General features: G+C 37.7%; 1 protein-coding gene across 5 annotated transcripts in view; it reads left to right on the forward strand.

Annotated features, from left to right (window-relative positions):
• The window catches only part of TANK (TRAF family member associated NFKB activator), a 95,675-nt gene that overhangs the window by 20,031 nt on the left and 62,072 nt on the right, over window positions 1-13,572 (forward strand). Inside the window, exon 1 of one of the 5 annotated variants that reach the window (XM_047772734.1) lies at window positions 12,787-12,880. The exons of the other annotated variants lie outside the window; for them this stretch is intronic. The gene's annotated coding sequence lies outside the window, so the exon portion shown is untranslated. Of the gene's footprint in view, window positions 1-12,786; window positions 12,881-13,572 lie in introns of those variants that run through there. 5 annotated transcript variants of the gene reach the window in all.

Raw genomic sequence — 13,572 nt, forward strand, 5'->3', positions numbered from 1 at the left:
GCAACTCCCAGCTGCATCTGTGACCTATCTATAGCTGTAGCTTGTGGCAATGCCAGATCCTTAAACCACTGAGCAAGGCTAGGGATGGAACCTGAATCCTCATGGATACTAGTTGGATTCTTAACCTGCTGAACCACAGCAGGAACTCCATGGCCTTCCTTTTCTTATTTCTTAGTTCATGGATGTTTTTACTGTGTCATCATTAAATAAGAGTTTTTCAATAAATTTCAAATAATTTTATTTATCAAGGAAGTGTCTTTAATATTTCTAGCTTACTGGAATTTTTGCAGAGAATGGATTTTGGATTATGTCTAAATTGGGGGGTTTTTTGTTTTGTTTTTTCTTTTGGTCTGTACATTGGCTAGCACTTTGAGAGCAATTTTAAATAATAGATGTTGAGTGTTCATTTCATACATATATTTCTTGTTAAGATGAAGTCTTTTCATTACTACTTAACTAGACATTTTCATCAGGAGTAGAAGTTGAGTTTTATCAATGGTACTTTGGCATCTGTCATGGTCTATCGTGTGCTTTTGTTCCTTGACCTATTGGAGTGGCAAATTATTTTAGCAGAGTTCTGGTTTTTGAACCAACCTTACACTTGGTCATTGTGTAATATATAAGTGTATAGATTTCTTTTCGGTAACATTTTTCTTTAAAATCAGTAATTGAGTTTCATCCTTAATCGTCTTTTTTCTGTGTTATCTTTGCCATAGTTTGATATCAAGATTATGCTGGTTTTCTATAAAGAACTCAGAACAAGTCCTTCTTTCTCTGCATAAAGGTAGTTTACATAGCTTAAAAGCTCTCTGTTCTTTGAAGGTCTGAAAGAATTCATGAAAACATTTGAAAGTATTGTGGTCGACCCTTGAATAATACCTCAGGGTGAGGGGTGCCAAGCATCCCAGTGGTTAAAAATCTGCATGTAATTTATAGTCAGCCCTCTGTATCCAAGTGTCTGCATCCTTAGATTCAACCAACTGCAAATAGTGTAGTAGTGTGTTTTTAATGAAAAAAAAAATGCCTATAAGTGTATTGTACAGTTAAAACCTATGCTGTTCAAGCATCAGCTGTACTTTTTTTGTTTTCTGGGGTTTTTTGGCCATGGTATGCCACAGCTTGATGTGGGATCTTAGTTCCCAGACCAGGGATTGAACCTGGGCTGCAGTGGTGAAAGCACCATGTCCTAACCACTAAATTACCAGGGGACACCTGTACATTGTTTTTAAAACAGCAGTAATAATCAGCAGAAAGTTCCATAACTTTAAAAAGCTAACAAACAAAAACTCCTTAGAGTAGATGGGTGTGGGGAGTTCCTGTTGTGGCTTAGTGGTAATGAACCTGAGTAGTATCCATGAGGATTCAGGTTTGATACCTGGCCTTACTTGGTGGGTTAATGATCTGACGTTGTTGTGAGCTGTGGTGTAGGTCACAGATGTGGCTTGAATCCCGCTTTGCTGTGGCTGTAGTGTAGGCCAGCAGCTGCAGCTCTGATTCAACCCCTGAGAACTTCCATATGCTGGATGTGCCCCCCGCCCAAAAGGGTGTGAAACACCAATCATGCTGAGAGTGAAGACCTGCATACTCATCCAGGTCATTTTTATCCCCCACCGTTTTTTTTCCCTTTTTTTTTTTTTTTCATATTCAGGGAAAATGCTATAGATAGGTTGAAGCTGATAATAGTGTTTTACTGTTTTTTTCTCTCCTTTATTCCAATTTATGAAAGAAAGGGTGTTGCTTCTACATGGGCAAGCTTTTCTATGCCCTAAAAGAAACCAAGAGTGGAGTTCCCTTCGTGGCTCAGTGGTTAACAAATCTGACTAGGAACCGTGGGGTTGCAGGTTTGATCCCTAGCCTTGTTCAGTGGGTTAAGGATCCGACATGGCCGTGAGCAGTGGTATAGGTTGTAGATGCAGTTCGGATCTGGCATTGCTGTGGCTATGGTGTAGGCCGGCGGCTGCAGCTCTGATTAGACCTCTAGCCTGGGAACCTCCATATGCCATGGGTGCGGCCCTAGGAAAAAAAATACCCAAGAGTGAAATTCAGCTGAGAAAGCATTGGTTTCACTTTGTTGTCATCAGCTTCCCAATTTTGCAGGGAAATTTCTTGCTTTAGAGGTAGTAACCAAGCTGACATTCTACTCTAGCCAAATCCCATTGGGGCGTTTTGAAATGAGTGGGTGAAGAAATATGCAAGCTCAGCATGCTTTTACTTAATTTAATATGAAATGAAAATCATTAGCACAGTCCAGGTATGTACATGGCCTGTGCGCACACATAAGAACATGGCTGACTTCTAAGGAATACAGACCATCTAACCAAAGCCCACTGTTTTACTCAGCTAAGGGTTTACTGTTAATATGTGGATAGTAGTATATTGTGTATTCTTTGCTAGAATTATTAAGTTTTATAAATGATTATTTCAGATATTTTCTGATTACTTTCAAAATTCTGACCTTAGATAATACAGTTTAACAGTATACATCTGTGAACTGTGGAGACTTCAAGACATTCATAAATGTTATTTACAAAGGGTTGTGGGCATTGTGTCATTGCTTGAATATTTGAGTATCTTAATTTATTGTCTGCTAATCTAGAAGAAATAATTATTGACATAATTTGAGGGTGTGCCATGTAACAGAGACTTTGTATGTTTTTTAAATCATACCTATTATCTATAAGGAAATGGTAAATAAAAAAATAGATAGCTGTTGATATAAAACTTCATTATTCTGCCTAGAGTTGACCTTTGATCAACACAGGGGTTAGGGATGTCTATCCTCTATGCATTTGAAAATCTGGGTCTAATTTACAGTTGGCCTTCTGAACCCAGGGTTCTTTTGTATCTCTTGTTCCACCACATGGGCAGTTCCACATCCAGGGATTCAGCCAACCAAAAATATAGTACTGTACTATTTATTCTTGAGAAAAATCCATGAATAAGTGGACCTGTACATTTCAAACCTGTGTTGTTCTAGAGCCAACTATGTTTCCATGCTTTAGCTTAGTTATTCCTACTATTTATTTATCCTTTTGTTTTCTAATACCTTTCTAAGCATGAATATTACTGTTCAGTTTCAACTTGCTTGTGTTTAATAATGTCAAGCCACGTTTTAGTTTCCACTTTCTGTAGGATTTATGTTGTGGCTACCATTCCTCACATGTTATCTCTTGTGCTTGCTGCTGTGGTTTTCAATCATGGGTAGAGAAAAAGCAGAGGCCATTATCTAGAGCAGGTAACAAAATCTCTTTATAGTCCAGAACCAAAATTCTGAATTATCTTCAAAAAAGGATAAGAGAGAATATGAATTGAACTGCCTTGTGACGGGGTGGTTATTTAGTGTATAAAGCCTTTTGAACTACATGCATTTTTTGACAGCTGTTCAAAAAGTTGAGGCGGGAGTTCCCATTGTGGCACAGCGGAAATCAGTCTGACTAGTATCCTAGAGGACACGGGTTCCATCCCTGGCCTTGCTCAGTGGGTTAAGTATCTGGCATTGCCATGGGCTGTGGTGTAGGTGGCAGACACAGTTTCGATCTGGTGTTCTGTGGCTGTGGCGTGGGCCGGCAGCTGTAGCTCCGATTTGACCCCTCGCCTGGAAACTTTCCATATGCCATGAGTGTGGCCCTAAAAAGCAAAAAAAAAAAAAAAAGGTTGAGGAGGATTGAAACAGGCAGTGGTACTAGGTCCTTTGCAGCTGAAAACAAGCCTTTGGGTCTTCTATAGTGCCTGTGTCATAGTTTTTCAGTCTCTAGTCTATAAAAACACTAGTCTATAAAAACATTTTTTAATTGTGGTAAAATACATATAACATGAAATTTACCGCATTAGCCGTAGTTCAGTTGTGTTGAATGTATCCACATTGTTGTATAAGCAAGGAAAACATTTCTTAAGAAATTACTTTTTTTTTGAGAAAAAACTTTGAGAGGTAAATAATAATGATAATTGTCTCATGGGAGAAATGTCCTAGAGAGAAACCTGAATTTTGGGAGTTCCTGTTGTGGCTCAGCAGGTTAAGAATCCAGCATAGTGTCTGTGAGGATGCAGGTTTGATCCCTGGTCTCCACTCAGTGGGTTAAGGATCTGACATTGCCGCAAGCTGTAGTATAGGTCACAGATGTGGCTCAGATCTGGTGTGGCTGTGACTGTGGTGTAGTCCTGTAGCTCCATTTTGACCCCTAGCCTGGGAACTTCCATATTCTTCACCTGCAGCCATAAAAAGAAACCTGAATTTTGTTCCTTTTACCTTCAAAGATATACTCTATATGATGATAATTATCATCACCAAATTATGAGAGTAAACAGTTTGAGCACCAGTAATCTATAATAGCCTTTAACCACTAATACTTTTTCTTTGCAAAAAAGAAGAGTCTAGTGAAAACAGGCTGTCTTTCAAATTATTATGGGAAGGAATTATTAGAAATTGAGTGGATTAAGAAAAATAATAATGAATTCCATTTTGATGGTTACTTAGTAAGTTGAAGTTATAAGAATCCTTGAGATCCTTGCAATAGAATGAGGTATGGAGAATTGTTCTCTTGAGCAGCAGGTAATCAGGCAATCAGGTAGTTTCACTATAGAGAATGACTTGCTATACAGACGGAAAGCGGGGACTCAGGTCCCTTCAAGATAATATAGTCTTTTAAATTGCTTGAAGAAAATCAACTGTTCTTGTGGGATAATTAAATAGTTTTGCTGTTTATAGCCATTTATAGGTGGCTTTTACTATAATGTAATTTCATGACTTTATGTATTCACTATCCCTAAACTAGAAATGCCTTTCCCTTGATATTAATGGTTTTCAACCTTTTAAAGTCTGTTATTTCCTTTTTGATGAACATTAAAATACCACAAATTGTAGGAGATATTCATATGTGCCCTTCTTTTACACGGAAGTCTTCTTTTATACCTCCTCATAGTGAATGTAAATTTTTTCTTGTAGTTCCCCCATCCAAATATATTCTGTAGATCCCTAATTTATATGATTTATGAGACAGATTTTTAATATTAAGTAGCCATTTAAACTGATGACTCCCCCTCCCCCATCTTTAGACTCTCAACACTGCCCCTTCTCCGAGGAGAGGACACACCTTACATGGCTGAGCAAGCTAATTGGGCAGTGCAGTGTTTATGTTTACCTCAGATGAGTAGAATATCACATGCCTAACTTCTCTTTTGGTGTTATACTATTTAGTTTTGCACGTCAATCCATAGAATTTGATAGTTTGAGCGAAAGAAGTACTATTGAAGGAAAAAAGGAAGTTAGGCAAAGCTGAGACTCATGGGTGTGGTCTTTGACTGTAAAGTCTTCTTTCAACTCTTAGAAAATAGCACAAAAAGTTTCACCAAATTCTAATACCAGCAAAGTGGAGAACCTGGTCTGGGGAGCTTTTGTTTTGATCATGGGATTGTCTTACCTTGTTTATCCTGATGCATTTAGTCAACCAGCTTGTTTTAAGCAATTCAAAATCCTAATTCTGACACTGCTGGATCTATGATATTTAAGTTTCTTTTATTTCAGCTGCCTGATTGGAACACAGTAACAGTATAATACAGTGTGCTATGAATATATCCATAACTGAGATTTATAACCTGGAAAGTGAGAATAGAAATGCAAGCTGTCATTTTGGGGAATTGGCTTCTTGTGTTTATGGAACTCTTAAAAGTGGGAAGTGATCATAAGTAAATGTCAGGAGTGACAGTTCTCTTCCATTTCCTTTCTTTAAGTAAGGAAAACACATTTTTGAGTGTCTTTAAAGGTTTGCCTTAACCATCTAAGACAGAGGGTGTTCTTTTATTTATTTTTATGTGCTACATTATTGACTTAATTTCTTCTTTTTGCTTCTTACTTTTTGTGAGTAAGGAGGCGAACATAGAGCTACAATATAGAAAAGACAGGGTGTATCTCCAACTCACTTATTCACCTCTTTGTTTGCTCAGATGGCAACTTTTCTGAAATAGAATGTGAACTCTTATTATTATTCATACCCCAAGGGGTTGGGAAAAGCAGGTGATTTTCTTTTCTCGAGCACAGTGGAAGAGGTAACAGTTAACGCTCAGTGATCCTTCCCCCATCCTGAAACTGCTTTAGATTTAAACCTTCTCTTACCACAAGTGTGAACGCTGGCAGAACACTTTACCCAGAAGCAGAATAGTCTCAGCAGTGGAGGGGAAAAGCCCAGCAGAGGACCCTTTCTTACCTCTCAAATCACCCACACTTGCCTCTACCACCCCACAAAAAGTAGACCTTATTAAAGAGTTATAAATCATTGTCAGGGTGGAGGTAATGGGAATCCACTTTTAAGCCTGTGATTTTTTTTCAAACTTGAAATCCCAATGTATATAACTAGTCAGAGTTGAACTGCTCTGGTAGAATTGGGCAGTTGGTGGTAGAACATTGTTTGGCTCACACAGCCACAGCCTCAGTGGAGCTCCCAAGGTACCAGAACTTTGCTTGATTAATACTTTATTTATTCAGGATCGGTTAGTTAACTATCGTTTGGTAGCATAATGCTGGTTGCCAAAGACAACAGGCTTAAGATATTTTTATCTATAAAATAAGGAAAAAAGTTTGTTTAAAAAGGAGGAAGGTGGAGTTCCCGTCGTGGCACAGCAGAAACGAATCTGACTAGGAACCATGAGGTTGCAGGTTCAATCCCTGGCTTCGCTCAATGGGTAGGTAAAGGATCCGGCGTTGCCGTGAGCTGTGGTGTAGGCCAGTGGCTACAGCTATGATTGGACCCCTAGCCTGAGAACCTCTATATGCAGTGGCTGTGGCCCTAAAAAGACAAAAAAAATAAAATAAAATTTAAAAATTACAAAAAGGAGGAAAGTGGGAAGAGTACCACTTAAGAAAATTTAGTGCCTAGATAATAGAAGTCCCAGAAAGGGACATAGAAGAAATGAAATCACCCAGAAATAAATCAGGAAAATTTGCAAGAACTGAAGTTTGAACTTGCACATGGGTTAAATATAAGATCAGGAATTAAAATGGCTCTGGACTTCAGCAAAAACAAATAGGAGCTAGAAGAGAACACAGCAAAGCTTACAAAATTCTGAGGAAAAATTACTTCCAACCTACAATTCTTAACCTGGAAAACTATCAGTTAAGTTTAAGGGTTAAAGATATTTTCAGTTATGCAGAGTCTCAAAAATTTACTTTGCAGACAGTTACCAGGAAGTTACTAAGGGGTTTAGTCTACTAAATTGGGGAGTAAAACAAGAAGGATGGAGATCTGGGATACTGAAAATGAAGGATTCAGCTAGAAAGAGATGAACAAGAGGAATCATCAAATTCAAGTTGAAAGGTCTCAGGATGAAGGCTTTCCTCTAGGCATAGAAATCAACAAGCCAAGGCTCGAGCAAATCGGAAAGCTCAAGGAGAGAGTCTTCTAAGAAGATGAAATGGATAGAATAATTGAGGTGTCCAAATGGATTGAGGTGTTGTATTAAAAATAATAAACAGATAATAAGATGTAAAGCAAACAAGGTTTTTGGTTTTTTTTCCCATGGAAAATTTTTTCAGGAAAGAAAAAGGAGCCATGGTATATGGCTCAGCAGTGAATAGTAATAAGAAAGTAAAAGTGAAATGCAAATCTAAGCAAAAATAGGGTATAACTATATTAGGAGAATGAGGAAAATATAAAGAGAGGGGAGATTTTAGAGAGTTGAATCCTTATTTTGCATAGTAGAAGGACAAGTAAAATTGAAAAATCAGTAGTGTCAATATTAGCATGTTACTTAGAGATACAGAGATAAATACCAAAAAGAATCAACCAAAAGAGCTGAAAATTGTTGCCAAGGTGAAGCAGGAAATGGGGGGGAGGAGAGGAGAGCAAGGGACTACTGTTTTTCTTAAGCCTTATAAAGCTGTTTGATTCATTAAAATATGAATAGGTTGTCTTTTGATTAAAATGAAATAAAAACTAAATTAGGGTGAAAAGAGCTTAACCTTTTGCAGTGCAGTTTCCTTATCTGGAAAAGGGAGATAATATAAGCCTCCACAAAGGGAAGATAATAAGGTAATTTATTTAAAGATGCTGAAGTAATTTTACCTCAGTAAGTGTCAGTCATTACCGCTGGCCCTAATGTTTCCCATGAAAAAATAGGGACCCACCACTATTGTTGGGATGTTTACTGTTCAAATGCAAGACTAAGATTGTCCTTGTGGTCCTTAGCTGTGTGCCTGTTCAGATTGAATTCATGTCATAGGGATCTGTGTCTTTTTTCAACTATCTGTAGATAGAGAATTTAAGTAGAAATTCAATAATTTAGAGTATTGATGGGGGAACCTCAAGTTATAAGGACCACTTGGTAGGAGAAGAGCTGTGGTCACACTTAAATTTCTCTTTCAAGGAGTTCCCATCCTGGCACAGTGGAAACAAATCCCACTAGGAACCATGAGGTCTCAGGTTTGATCCCTGGCCTCACTCAGTGGGTTAAGGATCTCCAGCATTGCCATGAGCTGTGTTGTACGTCACAGATGCGGCTCGGATCTGGCGTGGCTGTGGCTGTGGCATAAGCTGGCAGGTGTAGCTCCGATTGGACCCCTAGCCTGGGAACCTCCATTTGCTGTGGGCGTGGCCCTAAAAAGCAAAAAAAAATTTCTCTTTCAACATGAACTTCAGTGCAAATGCCGTTAATGTTGTCTGTTCCATTAATTGAGAAAACAGGTCTTTTACAGACTGATGAGATGTAGAAATTTCCTGGAACCAAGATCAACATAGTGCTAATCTGGATCATCTACCAAATAATCAAAATACTTATTTTTTTAAATAACATCTACCTTAGCAACTGCTATTTTTGTTTCTAAATTCTATACACTTTGGGAACAATTCAAAAAGCAGATCACTGTGAAACAGAAGGACACTTTATAAAAGCCTATTTCCCTGCCTTGGTGCATTTCTTTTACAGAATACAGTGCTTTCCCAGTTATGACTTTACCCTCTGTGGCATTGATTCTAAATCTCTATCTAAATCTAAATCCCTCTTCCTCCCCTCACCCCACCCCCAACCAAATTATGATCCAAGACAGGATTTGCTGATCTCTTTTCTTTTAACCACACTGGATTATTCTAATGCACTGACAGTTTGGGAACCCATATCCTATAGCATGCTATACCCCAGGCATTCTGAACTGGGGCACATGAGGGAACTGAAGTCCACAGAAAGGTTATGGTTTGTTCACTCTCACCTATCAACAAGCATATCTGTCTAGACTGGACATGTATTCTGCACTCCAACCTAATTTTTTCTTTGGTTGCCTAGGCTTTTGAATTTTTTTGTTTCTTTTTAGGTCCACACCTGCGGCATATGGAAGTTCCCAGGCTAGGGGTCTAATCAGAGCTGCAGCTGCCAGCCTACACCACAGCCACAGCAACACTAGATCCAAGCCACATCTTTGACCTGTGCCGCAGCTCTTGGCAACATCAGATCCTTAACCCACTAAGCGAGGCCAGGGATCAAACCTGCATCCTCATGGATACTAGTAGGATTCTTAACAAGCTGAACACAGTGGGAACTCCTGCCTTTGAATTTTGATTCTCTGATTTGTACTATGAGGAAACTAAATAATTTTACACAAAATGTGGTTTGGAATCTTTATAGCATTTAAAATTTTTTTCTAGATGCAAAAGGAAATGAGATAGCAAATCAAAACTTTTAATAAACTGTTGCTTTTTCACAGTAGGACAGCATAGCAAGTGTTAGGATTTACTTGATCTGAATATTCACATTTGATAAAAACTGGTGTGGTCCTAAAAAGTGGAAATTTGGGTAATTTTGGCACAGAGGCAGGTTTGAAAAGCTGATTTGTCAGGCTACCTAGGGATTTTTAGTCCTGTCTTAAGGAGTATTCAACAGTTGGTTTAAGAGAGTATGTTGCATGGATTAAAATATTTTATCTGGTTTTAAACTTTTATCATATTATACATTTAAAGTCATACCTTAAACACCTTGGAAATGACTGCAAATGGAGATCTGGAAATCTCTGAAACCTTATTTATTTTCTCACTGGAGTTGTCTCATTTACTTCTAACAAAACAAGTTGTGACTTGCAAACATTTGCCAAACAGCCTCTAGGTGTCCTCAGGGAAATTAAAAGCAGGGGTATGAAGAGCTATAGAGTTCTGTGCCAGTGATTAAGAGCACAGACTAGAGCTTATAACTATGTAGGCTTTTGTCTGTTCCCATTTCTCATTGGCCATATTCTCAAGGCTAAATGACTGCTCAGCAATTTAAACTGCAATTTAAGGGAAAACAGGCCTTTTTGTGAAAAGGTTCTCTGTCCCTCTGTCTCCTAAAGTTTTATTCTCTTTTCATAGAAGAGCTCTCCCCTTTTATAATAGTTCTGATATAATAAATGACTCAGAGTTTGGTGGAGGGACCCCTAATCTGTTAATTCATGAGATTTTAACTCCTTTTTTTTTTTTTTTTTCCAAAAACAACTTTGTCCTTTATGAATCTGGTGCAGCCTTTGATATATACTATTGTCTTCTGACAGTGTCCCCCAGGAGATCTTTTTAAGATTACTGAAAATATTTTTTCAAACTTTTCTGGTTAAAACCAGAAGATAGGTACAAACTGTTCTACTCTTTTGAAAGGTCATTAATAATGCCATTTCATTATCATAAATTTGGTAGAGTAGAAGAGAGAGACATAAGAAAAATCACACATTCAATCACTCTACCACAAAGTAATTTTTCTTGTTATTTAATACCGTATAAAGGTCAATAGAACAGTGTTAGATAATGTAGCAGACTTACACTAAAATGCTTTACTATTTTATACATGTCCTAGTTTTTCGTCTTTTTTTTTTTTTTTTTTGTCTTTTTAGGGCCGCATGCGTGGCATATAGAGAGATTCCCAGGCTAGGGATGAATCAGGTCTGTAGCCGCCAGCCTGTGCCACAGCCACAGCAATGTGGGATTCAAGCAGTATCTGCGACCTACACCACAGGTCACGGCAATACCGGATCCTTAACCCACTGAGCAAGGGCAGGCCTTGAACCTGTGTTCTCATGGATGCTAGTCTGTTTGTTAACCGCTGAGCCACAATGGGAACTCCCCTAGTTTTTCTTCTGACATCGTCAAGATAGTAAGTGGGCCTCATCTCTTTTATGATTTATATTTGAGAGGAAAAAAAGTGTACATCTTGTGGTATAATAATGAGTATTTCTTCTTTCTCTCTCCACTATTTTCTTTTCAAAAATATAGGGCTTTTTTTGTTGTTGTTTTTGTTTGTTTTTGGGGGGTTGTTAATATTTTGGCCTGGTCGACTGTCAGCCAATATCAGAAGACATTAAAAAGAAGACAAGGAATATAAGCAGGAGGGAAGGCATACTTAGCCATCATTTTTTCTCTAGATTTTGTTATCACACAATTTGTCCATTTTTCCTGCCTATTAATTATGTCTCTGTTAGTGCTTTTGTCCAAAACTGAATTTATTATCCTCTCTTTTCCCGCTCAATTGTTCTTCCTGTTTGTCTGTGGCTGGCTAACATCACTTTTTGCCCAATATTTTGAAAAATATGGCTGGTGAACCATCTCTAACAAAAAAACACTTTACTTATTAAAATAGATTCCAGGTCTCCATCCTAGGTCAGCTAATTCAGAATTGCTGGGGCCTGAATGCTTCCTTCTTGTGTATTGTACAGATCCAATTGGCCAGTGAATCCTGTTGATTCTGCCTTTAAAATGTCTCTTGAATCCATTTGGCTTTCATTTCTCCTACTGTAGTTCAAGCATTCATCTTTCACCCAGAATAAAGCAATAGTTTTCTATGAATTCCTCACTTTGTCTCCCTCATTAGTTTATATTCAATGCTGGTATCCAATTTATCTTTCTAAAACATATCCATATCCATCTCCTGCTTGGAAATCCTCCATTATTTCTTAATGTGGGTAGGTTAAAGTCTAAATTTATTAGAATGATATTCAGAGTCTACTGCAGTCTTAGTATGGTTTATGTAGTTAGTATATTCTGTAACTCTAGGGTGCTTCATTCCAATTATGGTCTACATGATGGTGCCTGTAGGATTTTTTTCAGTGCAGTGCAATCATGTATGGTGGCCCTGACTATCCTGTCTTAGCACCCTGACCTCTCCATCCTCTCTGCACATACACTAGACTTACATTTTAGTGGTAGAATACTAGCTACCAGTCCCCAAGTGCACACTATGCTAGTGATTTCTTGGGGCCTCTGTTCTTTCAGAGTGAATATTCTTTCCCTTCTTATTCTCTACTTGTTGAAATCCTTCTCATATTTCAGGGCCCAGTTTAATTATAAGATCCTCTGTGAAGCCTTCCACAGTTCCTCTCATTTTAATTGTTCCTTCTGTTGAGCCTTTTTCCTGCCTATAAGTTAGCAGTTCATTTTCTTCTTTTGAGGTAAAAAAATACAACGAAAGGTAAAAATCTTGAGTGAGTGAAGCTTTGGGTGAGTTCTTACAAATGCTTCTGCCTGTGTTTCCCAGACCTTTATCAAGATATGCTCATAGCATTTTACCCATTTATAATTGACCTGCTAATGTGATTAATCATTTTCATGTGTTTTTGCCCAACTAAATTATAAGCTCTAATTAGAGAAAAAGGCAAAGACTTTGAGTTTGTCTTTTCCTATGGGAAAAAAAGGAGCACCTACTATGTGTTCCAACACTGAACCAGTGTTGAAGATTATACCAGTTAGGATACAGCTGAGCTCCTCTCTTAAGCTAAGACCTCCCCCCCAAAGACAGTGGCTTAAACAAGACATGTTATTTCTCTCATGTATTATAGTTCAGATTACAAGATATCCAGATCTGGCAGCTCCACAATGTCAAGGACTGGGCATCTTCATTCTTGTACCACCATTCTGGAAGTGTTGCCCTCCTCATAGTGTTTCAGGTGACTCACCACAATATTCTGTTCAACTGGGAAAGGGGAAAAGGTGAAGAGACCCTGTCTGAAAGTTACACTTACTTGCTCATAACCAGAACATAGTTACATGAACATCAGCTAAAAATCAGGAATACTAGGGGAGGAAAGAATGGATATTGAGGAACACTTAACATATATGCTTCATGTATGATCTCATTTAATCTTCACAATAACCCTAAAAATTATGTATAAGAAAACTAATACTGAGAAAAACTAAGTAAATGGCTAGAAAATGACAAATATGAGATCAAAATTCAAAGTCTATCCTTTTTTTCATTCTACTTAGTAAAAGTAGTAAAGTTTTAGGAGGGAATAAATAATTGTTATTAAATAAATAAAGTCATTAATTTTTGCAGTTATATCACATTTTCATATCACATATTTTCACAGTATTGTATCATCTCTTCTAGGACACCCTGTATAACTTCGCTTCCAACTTCTCACCATCTTGAAATGAAATGCCATATCATCTGGCTTATAATTTAAATCTATTATATCATTTATGAGGAAAAAATAAATCACTGTATTTGCCAAGCAAAGACTTCTATATGCTATATTGTTTGGAAAGGCTATCTAATCATAATGGTGAAGGAGATGTATTATGTAACTCCTTTATTTTAAAAGCAAGGAAAGTAGAGGTCCAGAGAAGATAAGGATTT

Source organism: Phacochoerus africanus, chromosome 3 (genome assembly GCF_016906955.1).
Source record: "Phacochoerus africanus isolate WHEZ1 chromosome 3, ROS_Pafr_v1, whole genome shotgun sequence".
In the NCBI taxonomy this organism is placed as follows: domain Eukaryota; kingdom Metazoa; phylum Chordata; class Mammalia; order Artiodactyla; family Suidae; genus Phacochoerus; species Phacochoerus africanus.